At 47.8% G+C, this 4,865-nt stretch overlaps 1 long non-coding RNA gene and 1 other non-coding gene across 2 annotated transcripts; both read left to right on the top strand.

Annotated features, from left to right (window-relative positions):
- Window positions 1-575: 575 nt before the first annotated feature.
- On the top strand, window positions 576-690 carry LOC125976512 (U5 spliceosomal RNA). Its single transcript, XR_007484387.1, has one exon. It is a non-coding gene; the product is annotated as a U5 spliceosomal RNA (small nuclear RNA).
- A 281-nt stretch (window positions 691-971) lies between these two features.
- LOC137840691 (uncharacterized) lies at window positions 972-4,042 on the top strand. The gene is made up of 3 exons (XR_011087596.1): window positions 972-2,888; window positions 3,104-3,321; window positions 3,391-4,042. It is a non-coding gene; the product is annotated as an uncharacterized lncRNA (long non-coding RNA).
- The last annotated feature ends 823 nt before the right edge of the window (window positions 4,043-4,865 follow it).

Below are 4,865 nucleotides of genomic sequence, written 5' to 3'. Positions count from 1 at the left end.
CGCCGTCACCTGCCACGGGCTCATGGACAGCGAGATATCAGCGCCGCCAGCGCACACCTAAGTGTCAGTCTGTCCCTTGATGCTGCTTCGCTCATCAGTCCCTGAGATACTGACTCGCTTGACTATTGGAAATCCCGCAGAATCGTTTGTCCTCTCCAGCCCGGTCGTCGCTCTAGCGCCAGCTGTTCCCATCATCCCCTTCCACAATAAAGTCTGTCGCTACGCACTTGGCTGTACTGTCCGATCCCTTACAAGTACACGTACCAAGACATACAACTGTTGCAAAATAGTCGCCCAATCGATAGGTGATACCGTTTGAAAGAACGAGCGCCGTCAGTGTTCGATCAGGTACCTACAATCCTGTGCGCCAACAATGTTTAAAGTAAAAAATACATTAATTAACACAAAATACTCGTTTAAACCTTCTATTTAAGTTGAGTCCTTGTAAGTATAGTAAATCTATGAACGTCTATTGTTTGTATTAGAAGGAATGGTTGCTGCAATTTGAGTGTGAGAATGCCTGTGAATTTGGTTGACCAGCAGTGGGGTGGCCCGGTTTGACCCAGATTATCAGCTCTCTCTTTCTTCTCTTCAGATGGAATAAATATTTCGCCTTTTACTAAAGATTTCCGTGGGGAGGAAATATAAGAGGCTATTTCAATATTTTTGATGCTCTGCGAAAGCGTAGCATTCTTTCTCTGTTAAAATATCAATATCGCAACGGATAGCCACCTATATCATTCTCCGCGCGACAGTCATACGTTCACATAATTCATACTGACACATATGTGAACATGTTCACATAAACAGAGAAATTATGCCGAGTGCAGACAGACAATCACGTTTAAGCCCTCGTTTATCAATGCAGTTTAATGTCTGGTGGTACCCATTTGAATGGGCACATGTCAGTCTATTGCAATTTGGCAAAAAATATTGTTATTGAATAAAAACCAATAACCCCCCCCCCCCCCCCCCCCCCCCAATAAGCACTCCTGCTCCTCACATCAAAGAACACGGACTTGAGAAGATCCGTCGCGCTGTGCTTCGTTGAAACGTGGCTTGACGGACGCACCCAGCACCACGCCGTGGAGTTAGCTGGGTTTCGGCTATTGCGTGCAGATCGCAGCGCGGAGTTCACTGGAAAATCAATGGGAGGTGGTCTCTGTTTCTATATTAATGAACGTTGGTGTACTGATGTCACGGTGTTGAAAGAGTCTTGCAGCCCTCTCCTAGAAACACTTTTCATGAACTGCCGGCCGTTCTATTCACCACGGGAGTTCTCCTCGATCGTCATGGCGGCTGTTTACATTCCACCGCACGCACGTGCGAGTGAAGCCACGCAGATGCTGGCTGACCAGGTGTCAGACATGGAGAAACTTCTACCAAATTCACTAATCATTGTTCTGGATGATTTTAACAGGGCGAACCTCGCACATGAACTCCCCAAATACAGACAGCACATAACGTGTCCCACCAGAGGGGCACAGACACTGGACCACTGCTACACCGTCATTAAAGATGCATACCACTCTGTGGCTCGTGCGGCTTTAGGACTCTCGGACCACTGTGTAGTTCGTTCATCTGATCCCGGCCTACAGGCAGAAATTAAAGACTTCTAAGCCTATGGTGAGGACTGTGAGGAAGTCGACAGTGGAGACAAGGCAGGACATCCAAGCTCGCTTTGACTGCACCGATTGGGGAGTTTCTGAAGCTGCACCTTCAGACCTGCATGAACTCACTGACACTGTCACATCATACATCAGTTTTTGTGAGAATCCGTGTGTGCAGACTAAGACCTTCTGCACGTATGTTGTAAATTTTAGCCTGCATGTGTCTCTGCATGTTGCCTTAGAACACCGGGCCGGCAGCAGTGGGATTACGCATAGGTTATTTGTGCTGGACAGGGAGGTTTAGTTTCAGTAATGTATAGGTACCTAGAATGTAGAAGGGCCAGTTGTCCGTGACCACAAAAGAACCGAGTAGATGGCCTTTTAGGGACAACGAAAACAACAAGTATACTGAGAGTCGAACCGCAGCTGTTATTCAAAGCGATATAAGAGTATAAGAGATACGATGCCTGGGAGACGAGAGGGAGCAGCTAACATCTTTGCTTTTGGGTCACTCGAATATTTGGAGAAACTTCACTCTGACATCGGTTGAATAAAATATTTTCCCAATCAGCCGTGTGTCACTGAAGTGTTCCTTCTCTCAGCCAGCCATCTTCCACCAAGTGTTTTTTTGGAGACCAGCGGAGCAACAAAGACAATTCACCACACGTACAACAACGACAAACCTTGTTTTACACCGAACCTCAGGAGGCTGCGCAAAGTCAAGGAGGAGACCTACAGGAGCAGCGACCGGGACCTGTTCAAGCAGACCAGAAACACACTGAACCGAGAGGTCAGGAAAGCCAGCAAGTATTACGGGGAGAGCCTGGAGAGACACCTCTCTGCCAATCCTGATCCCTCAACAGTGTGGAAAGGTCTGCAGAGCATCACGGGCTTCAAAAAACGAACCCCCTGTCCTGTGGAGAGCCCAAGGCTTGCAAACCAGCTAAACAGGTTCTACTGCAGGTTTGATCGGTCCTCCCACACAACAGGACCTCCTGCAGCACAATCCACATACTCACCTCCCCCCACAACCGCTCTGTCCACTCCTCCACCACCGTTGTCACCTACTCTCTTGCAGAGGCCGCGCCCGCACTCCAGATCCGCGAGAAAGAAGTGTGCCACATGTTCCGGAGACAAAACATCAGGAAGGCACCGGGCCCAGACGGCGTGTCACATTCCTGCTTGAAAGTCTGTGCTGAACAACTAGCACCCACCTTTGCACGGATCTTCAACCGTTGCCTCGGATCTATTGACAACAATGGACTTTGTTCGCACTTGGTAAGTTCTCCTTTAATATAAATTCATATTGAAAATGGCTAAGGATAGCCCCGAGGCTAAGAACGTGCAGTGTGAAAAGCCCTAAAATGTGATAGCATGTTAGGAGTCATCAGCAGTAAATATGCAGTCAATTTTGGCTTTAGAGATTACACATGACTAATTTACGTTACAGAGAGTAGCTACAGTAACTCCTGGTTTTGTCTTACCGTTGTCAGGGTCCGGGGTGGTGTACCTCCTTTTTCCACAGGGAGCAACCGTGAGCAGAGTGGCAGAGGACCCAGTTGGAGCTCATCAGGCCCGTTAAAGGAGGGCTCTTAAGGAGCATGCTGTCAATTGCTCGTCGTGTCCTACCTGTTGTGATCACCTCCACGGTTGTGCCTTTGGCTCCTCGATACCCTCTTGCTCATCGACGCCACGTTCTCCTGATCCTCAGGTCTGCTGTAAGATCTCCGCCATAGCCACGTCGTATCCTCTGACCAAGCCTTGTGTATTTTGTTGGCAGATTCCCTCCACGGCTCACCGCCAAGATCCACCCCGTCTGGCTGAACTCCACACGCTCCGCCGTTGCTGCTCCTTGCTCCTAGCGCAGATCCTCCCGCTCTGCCTCCACCGCATCTCCTCCAATAAACACTCATCACTCATTCTGAACTTCTGAGTTGGTTTCCTGCATGTGGGTCAAATCATTCGCCAAAACGATGACAACCGCCTTTCTCAGATATGTAGTAATCTAACATAAACGTTAGTCAAACAACCCTAACCCAATGCTAATAATAGTAGTTTCACATTCTTGTTGGGTGTTTCACTAGCATGTTGTGGGTAGTGGAATACCATTAAACAAGACCAAAGAGAGGATCATAGTGGTAGAGAACATTTATATTTGAAACACAATGACAACGTTACTGTTAGGGTTTTTCAGATTATCCTTATCGTATGATTATGTTGGAATGCAACCGGTAATAAATAAGATAGCTGTCCCATCCTACACAAGGTCGTAAAACACCCCCTGATATGTTTTGACTAGAGCACAAGGGCTTCCTATTCAGCCTACTCTTATCCCCACTCTGTTTCTCAATAAATATGCCCTTGCAGGAGGGAGAGTTTTAGACTTCACTTCTTCAACGTGTGAGCTCTCCACCTGCAGGTGTCTAAAAGGACTTGCTTGTCTCTCGTGTGGTTCTTGCAAAATAAGTTGGAGTGAGCAAATCTCTAACATTTTGGTGCCGAAACCCGGGATCCCTCATACCCGCTATCTGTCTGACGAAGAAGGACGTGCTGCATTGTCGACAAGACAGCGTCCATTAGGAGGACCTGGAGGAGAAAGTCCTGGGAAGAGAATTGTTAGAGATTCGCTCACTCCAACTTAATTTGCAGGAACCACACGGGAGACAAGTAAGTCCTTTTAGACACCTGCAGGTGGAGAGTCCATTTGTCGCTGTGCGTGCAGCGATGTTCGAATGGAGGTCTGAACTCTCCACCCTGCAAGGGCATATTTATTAAGAGAAACAGAGTGGGGGGATGAGTATGCTGAGTAGAAAGCCCTTGTCCTCTAGTCCAAACATGTCAGGGGATGTTTTACGACCTTGTGATAAAGAGGACAAGGTAGGGTATTTATTACCTGTTGCATTCCAACATAATCCTACGATAAAGATAACGTGGAAAACCCTGACAAGAATTCTTCGCTGGGCCAGCATCTTAGGTCTGCCTTCGCCTGACAGAGGTGGATTGACGGGACCCGGCAGTGCAACGAACCAGGGGACAAGTAAATTAAAGGCCCGAAGTTGTGTGATTGTGTTGTTGTTTGTGAAACGCGTAAAAAACCACAGGTGCACAAAAGATACGGCTTCGGTTTATCCGAGCTATGAGGTACGGCTTTGGTTTATCCGAGCTATGAGATACGGCTTTGGTTTGTCCGAGCTATGAGATACGGCTTTGGTTTGTCCGAGCTATGAGATACGGCTTTGGTTTGTCCGAGCTATG

This window comes from Syngnathus scovelli, chromosome 10 (assembly GCF_024217435.2).
Source record: "Syngnathus scovelli strain Florida chromosome 10, RoL_Ssco_1.2, whole genome shotgun sequence".
Lineage (NCBI taxonomy): Eukaryota > Metazoa > Chordata > Actinopteri > Syngnathiformes > Syngnathidae > Syngnathus > Syngnathus scovelli.
This window is presented reverse-complemented; position numbering and strand designations above follow the sequence as displayed.